Source organism: Acanthochromis polyacanthus, chromosome 6 (genome assembly GCF_021347895.1).
Source record: "Acanthochromis polyacanthus isolate Apoly-LR-REF ecotype Palm Island chromosome 6, KAUST_Apoly_ChrSc, whole genome shotgun sequence".
Classification (NCBI taxonomy): Eukaryota; Metazoa; Chordata; class Actinopteri; family Pomacentridae; genus Acanthochromis; species Acanthochromis polyacanthus.
The window spans coordinates 24,365,760-24,384,288 of record NC_067118.1 but is presented as its reverse complement, the minus strand read 5'-3'; positions in this window follow the sequence as shown (position 1 = coordinate 24,384,288).

The following is an 18,529-nucleotide window of genomic DNA, read 5'->3' as shown; positions in this document are numbered from 1 at the left end:
GGTTCTGGATTTACAGCTGCACATACAGGCCACCCAGCATCATCACAGAGAGAAATGCAGTCCGACTGTTGGGAGGGATGGCTGGCTGTGAAGGTGACTGTCTGCCTCCTGTGTCTAGACTTGAGGAGCACGCACGCACATGCCAATACAAGCGTGGCACAATAAATCTTGCATCAGATATCGCGCAACTTTTTCTAGTTTTGTTTCTAGATCAGAGGAAAGTCACTGCTGTATTTCATTACAATTTACAACATGTATACCGCATCTTTTACAAGTCTATCCTGAGATAGTCACTGCCTTTTATTATGTCTTTGTAAATTGTGCTGCAGTGTTAAGTTTCAATTTACTGTCAATGTAAGCAGTCATTTCATTGAAGCGCCTCCTTTGCATCTGCCATAATGGTGCTGCTACAGTGGAGCTAGCCATGTCCTCCAATTGGCTATTCATGAATGTAAAGCAAAGAAGAAAGGCTGCACGAGACAAATTAAATGTGATGGTGTTTTCTATTGATTCTATACAAACACACATGCTCTTCCTCACTCTCTGCTTTCAGCACTTGATGTGTATAACGAGCCTTATCATTATGCACTATGTACTACTGCCTTTTTTCCTCAGTTGATAACCCTGACCACAATGCACTGCTCAACACACTGGAGTGCACACATCAAGAGACCTCTTCTAATCCTGCCGGGGTACTTAGCAGGCATCAAAATTGGCGAAGAACTTTTCCAAAATCCACTGTCATAAATCCGATGATTTTTGAAAGGAGAAGGGGAGAGAGAAAGCCCTTTATTGGAGAGTCGGGTGTGTGTGAGGGGGGGGTGGATAATGTTGGACATAATCCAGCCTCTGACAGAGAAGGAGGGGGAGCCAGCATCGTTTACAGAGAGGCATATGCTCCCTCCCTTCACACAGACATGAACTACAGCAAAGCAACCTTTTACCAGTCAGTCAGAGAAGGATAATCTTTCCCCTCGTAGCACAATGCAGGAGATTACATGGAGAACATGTCAGTCTGCACTGGATTTGCTAGACACTAGATCTCTTGTCCCTATCGATTTGCAGGCTGCTCATTCATGTTTTCACACGGGTCTCACAGGCATCGAGGCCAAAGGCATATGGTTGGGGAAGCAGCCATTCTTTTATTTCTGCTCTCCTACCCTCTTTGTGTGATTGGGGGCTTCACTTTGCGCGAGGGTTTGTGTGTGCTTCCGTTTGCACCGGCATTTGCACATACATGATCGCCACGGTGTCAATGTAACACCTGCTCCCGGGAAATGCGTTTTGTAATCACAGGACAAGTTAACCTCGACACCACAGACTGCAGATGTTGTAATCCCTGGTGCGATTCTGTCGCTGTTGATTTGCTTCGGCGCGAGCACAATCATCGCCCTCATTTTAGGGGTTATAGTTTTCCCTAAAGCTTTGCATTATTAATCAATTATTATATTGCACACCCCAACACAAATAATAGAAGCTGCCATAGTTTACACACTGCTGGACCCAGGTGGTGGGGACTTTGGCTATCATAAACAGGGTTCTTTGTTGTGTGTTTTTTCATAATGCGCCACAGCAATTAAAGCGATGGAGACAAAGCACCATTGTTGTTAAGTAAAGCAGCTCAAGGACGCAAAGCTCCTGGGTTTATCAAACATAAATGTGCCTGAACACTTACACCTTTTTGAGAAGTTATAAAACCATTATTTGGTTGGATGGTAAACTGTTTGTTCTATAATTAAACCTGCAGTCTGGAACTTTTGTCTCCCCCATCTGGCAGTGAGAATAATGACACAATCACTGCCAAGGCATGCTAAGACCTATGCCTCACCATATATAAATATATAGTATGATTGCTTTCCTTTTTAGACTACAATTTTTTTTCTGTGCACTAATTTTTCTTTGCATTTGGAGCATCAAAAACTTTTCTTGGATGCTTCCTAGGTCTTTCCATGCTCCTCCATACTCCTACACTCTTGAAAAATTGTGTTTCGGCTCCAAAAACGCAAAATTAAAAAATGTACGGAACTCAAGAAAAAGATGAAAATTTGACTTTAAATAACGCGCAATTTTAAGTAGATGGAATTACAAACCTTATGCCAACCCAGCCAATCAAAATAATGTTTGTAACTTCAACATTTTTTCTAAATCAGTATTTCAGATTGTTTATCTTACAACCGTGCATTTAATTAAGTCGTAGGAATAGGTCCTCTGCATTACTTGTTAGAATGTAGTTGCTGTTGTTGTCCCCTTCTTTAGATCTGGAAAACCAATCACTGCTAGTTAAAATAAAACACATTGCTACAAGTGTACAAGTATGTGAATGTAAAAAAAATTCTAAAAATTCTTGTATACTGCACAATATAGAGAAATGTACCTGCTGATAGGTTTATTAGCATCTTGTGAACTCGTCTTGCATACATGTGTCACAATCTAGCTTTATTAGTGGAAGATTACTGGCATTTAATATAACAAAACAACACTACATTATAGAAATTAACTGTGTAGAAGATGCAGTCTAACATGTGTTGCTGTGTTTTTTAACATCTCCCAGTGAAAGCAAGGCCCTTTACTTTTCAAACCTTCTTTGACTGCCTGGAATATTTTATGCCATTTTTCTTGGTTGCAATTTTTCTGCCCTCTTTAACTTTGTGGAAACTTTACTCCAGAGGAGTTTTTGATATAAACTTAAGAAAGTCTTTGCCTCTAGTTCCTGAATGATAAAAGTCCTCCATATTTTATGCATCTTTGAAGGGGGCAGATTAAGGCCGACTGCAGTACACGCTGACAGAAGAGTCCAGTGGACTCACAATGCCCATTTTAAGGAGCAGAAAACAAGAAGTCCTCACTCATGCGTTTCTTAGTGATCAATATGCTAACTCGGGGAATGCTAAAATCGAGGCGGATGCTTGACAAAGATGGATAGATTTGCACCGTCCGTGAAATGTCACTGATTCAGTGGAGGATGTCACCTCAGGATCGCTCGGCTGTGTGATAAGCCTGACACATCAGCTTGGGGTGGAAAGTGGCGTGGCGCCACTCTCTCGCTCTCCCTTCCTGTCAGAGCAGACGGATGACAACGACCACCGCGGCTGCAAGTCCGGTGGGACCCAGGTAAAAATGAACACAATTAAAAAATGGATGAGTTGCAATCTGTGTAGAAAAGTCAATGTGCGAGGTTTCGGGTGGTTAGCGAGTGAGTGGTCGCAGCAAAACAAAATCATTAATTTCAAGTGAGGGTTGTCAATCTAGATTTGATAGAAACACTCTGAGCTGAAAGATGTTTTCTCACTATTTTCTGATTATGCGTATGTCAAAGCTCTTGTGTTTATTTGTAAAATGTGATCAAATTCCAGCTTGCTGAATTTCTAAATGTGGCCACCTTGACACAGTGTAATAGGCCCACATTCACTGTGGTATATTCAGACTGACATACATCACTTTCATTTTTAGCACATCAGACACTCCTTGCTAGAGATTTCACTGATAATGGGAACAAAGCTCTGTCATTTTCCATAGATAATGTAATTGCCATAGGGAACGAAGCCATAAAGATGGCAATAAAGGCTTTAATTTTACTGCCTTCTTCCAGAATTTGACCCTTTGTGAAGCCCATATTTCTTTATGCCCCAAGGCAGGTGCTCTGAGACTATTCTCTCTATTTGTTCAAGATCAAAGGTCTGTCCAACAACAAGCAGCACTGACAGGCTGCTTTGGCATATGCTGGGCCTATCTATTGGACCATGGGGAAGGTGAGAGTGCGAGAGCTTTCCAGCTTACTGTTTTCCTCATCACTCTGTCAGAAAGGCTCATCTCCAGAGACTTTGGGCCAGTTTGTGTGGTCAAAACAAGAGAGTTACACAAGGGGAGAAACAGCAATCAACACAGTGGTACTTCAGACTGACCCATAGCTTGACCTACTGTCAAATCATCCACCTTATTCCATTCTGATGCTCCCTTTTGGCAGATTTTGACTGATTGGTTTTGTTTTGCCTTTCATTGCCCCGTCTTCCTACTTTTCACTTCTAGGCAGCGGGGATCATATCTCACGTTGTATCCCAAAGACTTTGATTGTAATCCTGTTGCTTTCTGAAGGAAAAACACTGGAAGCTGACAGAAGACAAAGCACCATCCGCCCACAGGATCCTGGGTAACTAATAGCCCAGGTCAAAGTCTGTCCTTTTATTTATAATCCTCAACAGCATGAAATATGAAGGGGTAGATTGAGATGCATAACTTCACCCCCTTTTTTTGAAGCAGGAAGCCCTCAGACACCAAAAATGATGAAATGCTTTGGCTGAGAGGTAAACTATTAATAGACTCCTCTACCTGAAACTGTCACTGTGATCCCTGCTCTACAGCCCCGCATCCACACCAGGAGCACCTTCCAGGGACCTGTGAAGGGCTGCTGAGAAGGACTATCACATATGCTGAGGTGCACACAGCACCTACTGTACAGAAGGCACACTTATCAAGAGACCAGCATGTTTCATAATTGATAGTAGCATGCATGTGTCAGTAATTTGTGTGTGGGTGTGCACATATTTCATACTATGCTCGTGATTCTGGATGTGGAACTGCAAATCTGTTACAAAAGCCTAAAAATGTTGTCGAGTCAAAACAGTGGATGATAGTAAAACATGCGCGCCTGCATTTTTCATGGCCAACTAATTAGCCATTTCCCCTAAGAAGCACAATGAGAGCGCTTGTGTGTGTCACTGCCGTCTGCTGTGCATCATGAATAAAATGCTCATTTTAAATATTTTGGGGACAACTTTTGGCATGTAAATCAGCCAGCAGTAAAGTTATGTCAGAGGAAAAGTCACTGCCGGTAGCAACCACATTCCACAAATGATCATTTATTACCCAACACTATTTTTAAAGGGGGGAAATGGCAGCCTCTCTTTGTCAAATCTAACAAGGGAATAGCTTTCAGGTGCTTATACCACTATAACTCATCTCGGTGACCTTTTGAGCAGGAATTAGGGCACTTTCATCCTTGCTCAGGTGCTTGTTGGAGTCCATTAGCATTTTTAAAAAGTGCTACAGAGTGTAAAGAAAAACAGGGAATCTTTCATTAATAGACCTAGTGAACTTTAGGGTGTTGGGTAAATTATGAAAAATCGCCAAATGAAGAATTGCTATATCGCTGCTATGGACATTACTTTAAAGCACCATCTACTGACTAGCAAGTTGAATGGTGTGGTTTTTATTTCTACACCGCGCCGTATTTCATATCACAGCAAAGATCCATGACATCTTTGAGCACACGTAGCAATCACAAGTTCATATTTCCTTGCTTCAGATGTTCAGTACCTCTTTTATCATTATTCTCCAATTCAACATGCTCCTCCTTCAGGGAAATTACATAGCCAACCACCTAATCCCAGTCGTGATGAGTGCTATTCTACGCTAGCAGACCAAATTAAACATCTGACTGAGATTGCTGAGAGAGACAGAACACACAGTCTTCTCACCCATTCTCGATTTTTTGAAGCTTCTAAATAATTCATAGATAAAACAAAACACAACAAATACCTTGAGACGTGTGCTACCCAGTAAGTTAATCCCACAAAATGAAATAGAACTTTATCTTGGAGCTTAAATTGAAGCAATACTGTGATATTAAAGTGTGAAAGAGAACACAAACACTGCAACAAATTACAAAATGCCAGGGGGAGCAACAACAGTATTACAGAAGACGACCAAATACCATTTCATTTTAGAGTTTGGGACATGCAGTTCAATATTATCGTTATTGTCAATAAATTGGAACATGCAAGATAGTTTGAGTTATCACTGCCAGTGTCACAAATCAAAGCATGAGGTAGCTGTATGATCACTTTGGATAATTCATATTTGTGCGCTGTCAGAAATATCATGCAAGACCAACAAATTTATAGAGTATACTATAGGAAGAAAAAAAAAGTTTTGTTTGAGTCAAACACTGAGGTAAGGCACTCCAGACTCCTAATGTGCCAGATTGTGTTGAGATATCATACTTTCTGCTGTCTGCTGCTCGTTTTGTATTACCACTTCTCCTGTGATCAAAAGCATTAATCTAAAAAAGGCGATATCTGAGTGCAAATATCATCTTTATATGGCCATTACTTATTAATCTTTATGTTCATTCCGGGGCCACTAAGTCATGTCACCTAGATGTCCTCTGAAAGCAAATGGTCCGACACAGTATATTGAATTACATGTTCCCCTATTTACTGGAAAAGCAGGTCTTGGAGATAACAAGAAAGGTGATATTTACAGTACCCTGCAGCAGTGTGATGTGCCCTGCCAAATCACAGCTCAGGTGAGCCTGAGCGTCTCCATGTTGGGAGGACGAGACGAGAACGTGACAGAGACACACAGAGAAGAGGCATTTTCAAAGATCACTCTCGCATTCATGTACAAAAAAGTAATGGATATAATTATCTGTAAAGATCAGCGACAAGCGCTGATGGTTTAAGTATCATTTTTTAAATTCTTTTCTTCCTGCACAGACATCAGCCGCCAGGAGCACGGTAGACATTCTGACATGTCACAGTAGGAAAAGCACAGGTGTCATTCATTCATTGTTCTTTTTCGTAAAACTCTGGGTGGGAAAACACTCATTTTCAAAGGTGCTGAGGCACATATAACAAATACAGACACGCATTAAATCAAAAAGCAATATAAGAAGAATACAGACTAGATAAAACCAAAATTTACCAATGCAAAAAAATGTGTAGGAAATAAGGAGACAGTAAAAATAATCAAATTAATGGCTTCAGTTTCCAGATCCTGTTATTGCACAAACTGGTTCACTGTCACAGAACCATTTCTAAATTGTTGGTAACACCTGTGCTTTTCCTGCTGTGACTAGAGCCTCCTTGACTTCTGAAACAGACATGTTTTGTTTATCAGTTTAACCATGTTGACTGCTAATTCCCCGCTAAGAAAAACCACAGAGGCTGCTGGCTCCTAATGGACAGTGAATACTGCAAACAAAGCACAAAATTTGGTGACAGCAACAGAAACTGAAATGCAGATAAAGGCTTGTGAATGCAAATAATATGAAGATTATATTTTGTCATCACTAAAGTTTGTGTGATGACAACTGGATGGTTTTCATGTTACCACAAAGTGGACTTCAAAATATTATTATAGAAAATGTGCATTATTTCCTGTCAATATTGTGTAGTATCAAGTCGATATCAAGTTACAATGCTGGTCAATGTCTTTACTAGAATAAGTAACAGAAGAAGCATGGATTAGAGACAAAACTATTAGTCAATTAATGATTGAGTCTATCGACGGTAACTTGATCTACCATTATTCCAATAATTGCTTGTCATTTTTCGAGCAAAAAAAAAAGGAAAACATTCCTTAGTTCCAGCTTCTGAAATGTTTGGATTTGCAGTTTTTCTTTCTGAGCGTACACTGACCATGTTTATATATTGGAATTTGAAGACATAATTCTGACCTTCAGGAAATTATAGCATTTTTCATTGACATTCTGTCGACCAAAAATGATCAGAAATAACAGATTATACGATATTGAAAATAATCTTTAGTTACAGTCCTTCAACAAAAGTTTGAAATCTTGACTTTATTAGCTCAAGGGTGACAACTTGTGGAAAGATGGGTTGAATAAATACATTTTTGGCTGAGTTTAATGTCATGATAAAACCCGGCTGAAGACTCACTCTTGCCTTCTCAGACTTTATGCACGAAGCACACGATTCATCCTCTTAGAAAATGCTTTCATGAGCTGTTTAACTGTAGTTTAATTCACTATTCATCAATTTGCAAAGCAGCAAATGAAAGTTTATCTTTTAAGTTAGACATATTTCCGTGGTTAATATACATGACTTTTGACACGCTAATATCTGCTGCATGAATTAATTATTTTATGATGATATGTGCCTGAAAGAGGCTGAGACAGTGCGGCATATGAAACGAGAGCACTTTATGGTTAATAAAGTGTTTTGATCATCGCATACAGGACTTGGGGAAGCAGGTGCAGATGAAACAACTGGAACACATGGTGGAAGCCAGAAGCTCAGCACACCTGTTCCCTTCCTGCTAAACAGCCTCGCAGCGGATCGTCTCTGGAGCACAAAATAGCTTCCATCTCACACACGCAGCACACATTTCTCCAATTTCAATTGCATAGAGATGGAGAACAGACATTTGTCCCTTTTAGGGCCAATAGCAATGGTGATAAATGAAAGCAGGACTCTTTCTCTATGCTGCTGGAAGATCTTAATGCGTTTTCCTCTGGTCTGTGTGTAGACAGAGCACTCCGCAGGGAGGGAGGGGAGGATAAGTAACTATAGGAGGTGGTAATGGTGTTGGTATCGGCTGGTGTTGTTTGCCCTAGCTGTATTGAAGCGATGGTCCCTGAGGAGCCTGGCACAGGGAGCTGGGTTTGTCAACCTTGTCTGAGGGACTTAATATGAAAACAACACTAATGAGAACCATTTCCATTGCTCTGTTTATTTTCAGAGATGCATTGAGCGGGGCATACGCACGGCTCAGTGATCGCACGTTGCATTGCATTCATTATGGGGCCCTAGATGGGCTACTGATACATTACACACAAACACACTTATAATTGCATTTTTTTATTGTTCAGTGCTACTTTTAATGCTGCACTGAAGCAAAATGGGCTCCATCTGACCAAACACAATCATAAGGTTGTGCATCTGGCTGGCATCTTTTATCCTTTTAGAAAGTCTGACTAAAAGCTAAAAATTAGATGGCATTATATTTAATAGGGATTCCAGGATTGGACCAGAAACCACTACATCTATACTGTACAGTCTATAGTATCTGAAGAGTTATTCTCTTCATCAATAAATGACAAGCTTCAGCAGACAAGTATCATTTCCTCAAGCAAAATGAATCCTCCTGCGTCCATCTATTCACTCACAGACATGCCATTTTGAAAATCTCTCTAAAGTGACATTACTCTAGAGATTGAAACCACTATTTCATTGAGCAGAAAATTGCTATTGAATTTAGGGCTGAATAATTGGAAGCCACGTTCCAATGCAACCCACAGAAAAGGTGGAGTTATGTTTTATTGTCACACTCAAACCAATGACATTCTGAAGCTGAGCGGCACAAATGGTATGGGTATTGTTGGACGGGACATTGCTCTCCTTTGTATATGAACCTTATCAAGCAAGGAGTCGGAAGGCAATTTGGAGAGGATGCAATTCACTTTGAGTTGAGAGAAGGCTATGAATGGCATACAAAAATAAATATCAGCATCTTAAAGAAAAGATACAAGCATTCGGCTGTGTAGTTACATTCTCGTTTTTGTCAAAGCCTGCATAACACATTAATTTTCAAAAATATTTGCTGCACTGAAAATTCAAAAGGACAAAAGTATTCTTCCAAAGATCACACCCAGTGTGACAAGAAAATGAGATGTGCAGTCTGAAAGGCTGGAAATCATAAATTAAATATTTTTACATGCACTGTAAAAAAAAAATCAATGTTTTAAAACAGGTTTTAACTGTTTTGTTTTTTTAATTTACTGGTATTTTACATATTTCGCCTGCTTTGTTAAATTGCAGAAAATAATTAATAAAGTAAAATCACAGAAAAAAAAATATGAATTTACTTGTTAGCCTGAAAAAACTGGCCAAGTCAATAAGGGATAGTTCAGAAATCTGTATTTTTATAAACCTTTGACAATAAAACAACACTATTGTTTAGCCTATTTAAATTAGCAAAACAAGCATTTCCCGTTGCGTTAAGTTGCAGATATCAACAAGTAAAACAATAGGAGGAAAAATATTATTTTGCATGAGCCTGTGACAAAAAAAGAGAAAGAAAAAGAAAAAAAGGCCAAAATGATAGTTTTGCAAACACTAATCCGCTCTTGTACACTATATGACTATTGGATTACTAAGTTTTAAGATAATCCTCTATTACTCCCCATGTCAGGGGAAATTTCCCATCTTACAGCAGCAATATACTTTAAATATAATAATTACACATAACATATAATAATTACCATATTTAACTCAGCTAAAATATCATTATATTACTGATAATTACATTATTTTCAGTTTCTATAGTGTGTAAATAGTACACTTTCCCACTGTTTCCAACATATTTTTATCTGGTACCCTTGCAACCAGAATTTAATTGTTTTTTTTACCTTTTTTTTTTTTTACAGTGTAGGCAAAATCATGCTCACACGTATCTGCATCAACAGCACATTCCTCTTGATGCTGCAGTAATTTTACAACAAAGAAAAAAAATCATACTTATGAAAACAGCTGATATTTAAGAAAAGAATAAGTGCTTCAGTTATTTTCTGTTTGCTGTATTTTCTTGTTTTGAGGTTGGTGGCTCTCTCTCTCTCTCCCTCCCTCCCTCCCTGCCCCTCCTTTCATCCAGTGATCGTTTTGTGAACCCGTTAGCCTGTCATTGGTTTAGAGACTCCAAATGACCCTGTGTTTCTGCAGAAGACTAATTCATCCCCTCCCTCTCCCTCCCGTGGCCACTGGCAATACTGATGACCACCAGAAAGACACACACACACACATACACACGGACACTTTTCATGCAGGCAGACGTTAGCACATGCACGCACACACTCGCTTGCGCGCACACACACACTGATGGCTGCTGTGGTTTGCTGGTGTAATGTGCTTTGTTGTGTGAAGGTATCAATCAGAGGGGAGCAGATTATTAGAGTGTCTGAAAGAGATCAAACAATGTTGCCGTCTGCACCCACACATGGCTGATTTACAGGCAGGCTGATAAAGTACTGCAGCTCTCTGTCAGGGGCTACATGACGGCTCGCCGCGCTCTTAGGATAAATTATTGCAGAGGCCCGCGGTAATGTCTCTCCACCTAGCAACCAGCCGCCCTAGCCGCTGCCAGGGGAGCCCTGCCTCGTCTGCCATAATGGCACTGTGTCCGGGGTCAGCAGTTACTGTATCGTAGCAGGGTGGGAGGGATACACACACACACACACACACACACACACACACACACACACACACACACACACACACACACACACACACATATATAAATAAATATATATATATATATACACACACACACACGCTTGACTGCATGCGCGTGCAGGTTTGAGCACTGTTTCTCGTTTGTCTCTACACCTGCCATTGGAAGCAATGCCAAAAGACACTCAGGGATGACTGCAGGAGGACTGAGTGGACACAGGGGAGGCGCTGATGTCTCGCTACAATTTTGCAGTAGAGCAACATTTTGAAAAACTGACACCAAGGTTCCAAACAAGACAGTGCTCAGAGAGGGAGGGGCTGCCATTATCGAAAAAAAATAAAAAAATAAAACTTGGCAAAAACATTATAGAAAGCCATTTGTAACACGACGCCTGATCTCGCTTGCGTGATTGGCCGAGAGGCAACAGATTCTTTCATGCTATGTCCTCCCTCTCACCGCCTCTGTCCTTACGTTTGCATGCAGGCCTGAACAAAAACAATCGCCCTGTGATTGATAAAAGCCTGAGAGGGACGCCTCTATATACTGGTGATTTTATGACAGTACTTGATCCACTTCCCAAAACAAGACTGCATATTTTGAGCCGCGCTTTAGCAGACAGTGACAAAGATAGATAGATACATAGATAGGCAGAAATCAAAATGAATAAGTCACCAACCAGAAGTGGATTTCACTTACAGATGACACATAACTATTTTATATGCCGCTGAGTTCCTGGCCTTTTATTTACTCAAGATGGCATTTTTTTTTCTGTACACTGAGCAAGGTCAGAGAAAGTAAAATCCAGCCAAGAAATTGGCAGGAAAGAAACAGGGCTGCAAAAAGAGGGTAGAAAAACTATACTGAGATGCTGAAAGATAGATGCTGTCGATTGAGTGTAATGAATATTTTACTGAGGCTTTCTCCATTAGAGCTTTTTCAAGAGTATCTTTCTATATCAAAAAAAGGAGGAGTATGTAAGATATAAAAACACAAACAACTAAAAAATACATCTTTTTCTCTTGAACCAAGGTGGTCTAAGTCGTGAGTTCGGAAACTGGCTTTGGCAAGCTGTCTGCCATTTTAGCAGTGACTGGGTGATCGCCTCCTCCCTGCCCCCTCCCCTGTGTTATCTCGCTCAAAGCAGTGCCATCCCTCCATTGTAATAATGCCGCTTCCCAGCAGCCCTTGGAATGACCTTTCTTTAATTAACTGCATCTTGATGAGCAGATCTACATAGAATGTGAAGGTTAATTAATGAAGTATCACTGCTTAGTCTTAAAACCATCACCTAGCGGATGACAGCCAGCCCACCACTCTCAATTTTACCCCCCGATCTCATTAGCAATGGAAGGCCAATGGACAGCTCGGCTCTGGCCAGTGGATCTCAAATAAATTGTACCAAAGACAGGCCCTTTGATATCCTTCATATGGCTACGTAAGACCATATTCTGACTCTCCACTTTGAATTATATATGAGAAATACTCACAAATAGACGCACACACATTCTTGCATCACATAATGTGTTCATGTTTTTCTCTGAGGTATGAATCTAGTCAGCAACCCCATAAATAATTCAAATGAAGGTAAAATAATATTTCAATTAAGATCCATGTAATCTGTTTCCTGCAAACAAATACATGATGGATGGTGATGGATAATTCTTGTATTATTGCGCAGTTTCATCTTGATAAGCTTTCGGTTTCCGTGTGATTTCATTTCAGGGCGCATTTCAGCGTTGCTTATCATCGCAATTTGGAAAGAGGATCCACATGAAGCGAATGTTGCCCAACTACTAAAAGTGTCTTTGTGTGGCAGGTAAAGCTGGTAGATGGGCCGATGATGATCCAGGGTCTAGAGTTACGGTGAATTTCCCAAAACTGGCTGTGCTCACACAGCTTTCTGTCCATCCGTAATCTACCACAGCGGAGGACGAGGTGAGCCATCACCTCAGTATGCTGAGCACTTAGAGCCCGAACACGAGGTGGACATGCAACACTATCTATCACCACTGAAGCTGTTTTTTTGCTGCTGTTGATTGCAAGGCTTCCCTCCTGGGTATCACAGGCCAAGCAAGCCACCTGGGCTCATTTACCTCCCCACCTGGCGTGGACATTGGAAAATGAAACTGGAAATATTCAAGATTACTACCCTGGGCTGACTTTTCTGGCTCCTTTCATGCTGAATAAAAGCCCCAGTCAAAAGGGGGTGATTTTAGAATTCATTCAGATTTTGCACCCAATTGAAGATTGTGCAGTTGTATCATTATCCTACTATAAATCTGCCAGCTGGTATGCATCATATGCAATTTTAGTGACACCTCCTGAGAGACTGGTTGTGCTGCTGCACTCTATATATACATATCTATCTATCTACGTATCTATGTGTATGTGCGTATATATAGGAACCATTATTGTCTCTGCATTAGGATTTATCAACATGAGGAATTTTGCAACAGTTAATCAGTTAGTTTTCAAATTGCAAATTGACAGCAATTTTGAAAATGAATTAATCAATTTCATGTGTTTTTTTAGGAAGAACAAAGTCTATGCTCTCTGATTACAACTTCTTAAAACTGAATATTTCTTGTTTCTTTCCTCCTTTATGACAGTAAAGTCAGTATATTTAGGTTTTGGACCAAGCAATACATTTGATGGGATCATCTTGAGCTGAGGGGAAACTCTAATTGACATTTTTCACTATTTTCTGAAATTATTGACCAAAAATAAAAAACATGAGGTTCTCTGTGTAACCTTGTTTGAGCCCTAAAGTCAAAGCATTAGCGCATGGCTCGGCGTCGGGTAGCACAAGAGGCACAAACAACTTCCACAAGACAACAGACTTTGACAGGCGCATGTTTATCCTGTTTTTATCCAATATCTGCAGAATAAAGAATAAAATATGACAAATATACCCGGACCATCTGGATACAGCTAACCCGCAGGCGAGGCTACCAGTCTCCATTTGTGTCTGTTAGCGCTCCAAAGTTATTGATTCTTACCATTTACTGCTACAACCTTTCGACAGCAGACACAAACACATATGTTAAAAGTGACATGGCTGACTTCATGACAAGCTAACAAAGAGTGATGCCCCCCTGCTGTCTCATTGCCATCTGTGCTTTTACAAAACACAACGCAACAAGATAGAATAGAATTTCCTCCTCTTGTGTTTTATCTGAGTGTAATTTGTGTACAGAACGACAGGGATTTCCAGGCCTCATTTATGGATCAAGTCATGGAGAATGACGAAGTAAAATTCCATTTTGTTCCTCATAAATTGTTAAGATATTGCCAGGGTAAACTCGATCCCTAATTGCTGTAGCTTTTTGCTACCAGTGATACGGTGTCACACCTTCACTGATGACTGTCAGGTAAACTTTCTATATAGAAGTATTTCTCCGTTGAAGCGTCTATCTGATTTCCCTTTCAGCACCTCGAATGACACCCCACTAAAAGCTGGCACAATACGCTTCCCGCACACAACGCTGTCACCAAAGACAACTTGGGAGAAGCGAGTGTTTTGAGAGTTTGAAACAAAATAGCTGGTGCAGCATTTCCCCATTTCCGTCTGAAATCCTTGACACCAGAGGATTTACAGTGAAGTGAAGTGAGGTGGGTGCTGTATGGAACGAGCTGTGGGGGTTGAGTTAGCTGGGGTGGGGTGGGGGGGTGGGGGGGTCCACACTACACTCATGCTGACAGGGATCCTCCCTGTAGCGCGTGCTTTTTTTTCCATTAGTTCCTTACTCACTCTCTTGCCCTCCAGACCCAAATAGTGAGGAAGATTTAAGTGGCCAGTCAAGTGAAATCCCCAAGGTTTGGCAGGTGTGAGGTCTGGCTTCATTATCTACAGACACCTCTGTCCAATTATGAGCCTTGCTCCCTCTGTGACGATGATGATGCTGTGTGTCTGTAGGTGTGTGTGTGCAAGGCATGAATAAGCCAGCCTCATTGTTATCTGTCTAACTATCAAGATTCCCCCCTCCATCATGACATCATTGACAATTTCACACAAAAAAATGTACGTGTATGCGCACACATCATGTATGCACGCGCGCACACACACATACACACATGTCTTTTGTTTAGATTTAGCTCTGCAGATTTGTCTAAACCCCAAAATATTCCGCCTGTGGCCTCATTTCCTGCTCTGTTCCAGAAAGCAACACCTGAAACCTACTTGTGCAACCGTGTTAATGGTCAGTTCCCGGCAGCAACGATAATTAGGCCTCACTACAAAGCAAAAGCAAAGATCTGCAATAAATTACACACAACAATCCTGTGATCAAAAGTCTCACTGGTTTTGATACATCTCCACGGCTTCTCCATTTTGCTGACCCACTGGTTCCAAAATGTCAGCTACTACAAACTGGAGCACTGCCTTGGAAGCTGCTTCAAACAAGCACTGGGTCTCTTTCTGTAGCCTGATTTTGGACACCCCCTGCTGACAGCACGGCAAAATACAAGATACCTACCATACCTTCTTCCCAAAGTCGACTCCACTAAAAATACTTCTGTTTTGACAGAAGTTGGAGACAAAAACGCTGTTTTTTCTTCCTCTAGGTGACATTCACATTATATTTACCCGCTACCGTGGTCACACTAACATTTGTGTAAGCTTCAGCTCAAACGCAATGCTTAAGTACATAAAGAAACGGGTTAATATTTTGTCTTAATTTATATCCCAGCATGTTTGTTGGGACTGAATACTCTCCTCCTAAGGCTACGGCCTGCTATTGTCTATGAAGCCACATGTACCCTCTCGTCTCTGGTTAGCCTGCACTCATCTGCAGCCCTATCATCTGCATCAGTTGGCAGATACAAAGAGCATAGCGCTGATTTGCGTGTGAGCATGTGCGCCTTTTGTGTGTAGCGCGGCTGCACTTGCTTGCGTGTGCAAGTCCGAGTGTGTGCCTGTGTACAGTGTCTTTTTATATGATAAAGTGGGAGTGTCTGAGGCATCTGATGGTTCCCAGACTTTGGCTCTGTTTTATCTGATGCTGAGATGGCAGCTGTTGACCAAAGGAATTCATACATGTGTGTATAATTTGTCTTACGGCTCAAAACAAACACGGGGCATGGGACATCTTTTACCCATTCAATTTGACACGACGAAAACAGAAGGTCACTATGTGTGTTTGGCTTTCTGAGTTGCTTGATTACAATTTCAGGACCGTCTACAAATAGAATGCAGCACAAATCTAAGCACATTACGCAGGATTTTCTTAGAACTGTATATATAACAAACCATCAACATACTAGAACAAATGTGGGTTGAAGCACGTTGCTGCAAAGCTTTGAACTCACAAATTTATTTGCTTCCTCTTAATGATAATAATCTTAGGACTGGCAGCAGCGAATGAGCCTTCTCTGAAATCCAAAGGAAAAAAAATCAGTCACATGAATTAATAATGAGCAAAATTACTCAAACTCCGCACACCATGACCTGCCGCAGCACGGTGAGCGGCGGGCCCTAAGGTGACAAAGCTGGATAAATATTTCATGTCTAAATATGATTTTGGGGTCCTGAGCCTGCTGCCTGACAATCCTGCCCAGATCTTCGCAGCACATGGTTAAACCATTAAGCTAAAAGGAGACTTGGAATCTGTCTGCGGCTCTTGTCTGGACAGAAGCAAGACTCGGAGATCAGTGTAGCAGCCAGCGTTTGAGGCTCGTGTCAGCGAAGAGAGTCGACGGTGTTCTTTGGGTGCCCTCAGGTGGAAGCCTGGTATAATTGCTGTTGACAACCTACAAGTCATTGTGCAATTAAAGCATCTGCCGCTCCTGTGTGGCAGCGGGCTGTGATGCCTTGTGACAGCTCGTAGCCATTAAGCAACTGTAAGCAGCTGGCGTGCCTCGGTGGGGGAAAATAATGTGACAGAGGCACTCCCCCCTATTGTTGCCCTTGTCTCATTGGGGAAAAGAGGGACATTACATCACTCACTGAATACAGGGGTGTCTCAATGAATGGGAAAGGGGCATGTCTACAAATTAGGACTGGCACAGCTGGATGTCCGAATGATACTTTGATTCTAAGTACAACAACTGAAACTGATTTGATTGTTTCGTGGCGATAGGTAGAAGGCTATATTGAAATAAAACAATCACGAGAATGCAGGGAGATGAGTAATATTCTGAATAGTGTGAGATTTGACTGATTATATTATCTATAGAAAAAGAAATAATGATTTAATCATATCAGGGCTGTTTTCAGCAAAAAATGACCCCAAAAAAATAGCAGCCTCGCCTTTTAATGTGTAAAAATGTCCCACCTTTCTTTATGTTCTGTTATAGTAAATGAAATATTTATGTTTTGAATTCTTGCTCAGACAAAACCCTTTATTGCTGAACTGCCACGAGCATCTTTTTCTATTTTTTGATATTTCAGCGAACAAACGAAGGTAAACTTAGCTGCAGCCTTAATGAGAACATTTTCAGTCATACGCACATTACCGTTGGTGCAGTGATTTCTCATAAATAAGGTTTAATAAGGAATTGGCCGAACTACTCAGTTCTCTGAGAGAACGGGGAGAGAAACCCTAAGCTTCAAGTGTGAAAAGTGAAAAACCAGATTTACAACTCTTTTGACTGTCTAGATCAAAGTAGAAAGCATATCGGCCTGTCCTCCACTGCTGGGGGGGATGACATAAGTCTTTTTTTTAATTACCACATCTCTGAGTCATTTGCCTGTCACATGTAAATGCGGCCGTTTGATTTACACTTTACCATGCAGAGTTTGTAGGGGATTTATGTGCATATGATTTGCACACTTTTTGGTCAGATCTAATTATTCATTTAATTAGCTCCTTTTTTCATGCCTTTCTCAGTCTTGACTGTGTCATCAAAATTCAAAATGCTGCAAAAATTGTATTTTCTCGATAATTTCGCCTAAACAGTTAACATATAAGTGTCAAAAAGAACCTGACAAAATGTAATTCAGACATTTGTAATCATCTAGTCACATTCATGAGGGCAGGCCATGAAAGGCCGTGAAAGTGTGTGCGTCTCTGTGTGTGTGTGTGTGTGTGTGTGTGTGTGTGTGTGTGTGTGTGTGTGTGTGTGTGTGTGTGTGTGTGTGTGTGTGTGTGTGTGTGTGTACCTCCAGTCTGTCTGAAGGATTTGCTGTTTCAGCAGGGAAGGAATCAGTCCTGTGCCTTTGCCATGCAGGAAAGTCAGCGTAAGGAAATTCCTGAGCTTCACATTGGCAATCACGCAGTTAAGGACCTGCCACTGAAAATGGAGCTGTATGTCAGTCACTTTCATGGCTTATTCACACTAGCACAACTGCTCCGGCATAAAAAGAGGCATTCTCACTCACTCACCCCTACAACCCAGTAAATTGCCCTTTCTTGAAAACGGTAGAGTCTGTACATTTACATGCCCTAGAACAATTGCTACGTCTGGAAGTTAACCTCTCACACAAGAAATGCTCCTTTAAGTCGTTGCTTTTGTGCTGCCATCTGTTAGAATTACGTATTATTCATATGATCCAAACAGACACAGTTTTAGTACTCATGGTAGGTCACTGTGGCTGTTTTTAGAAGACTACAACAGGTGGCAG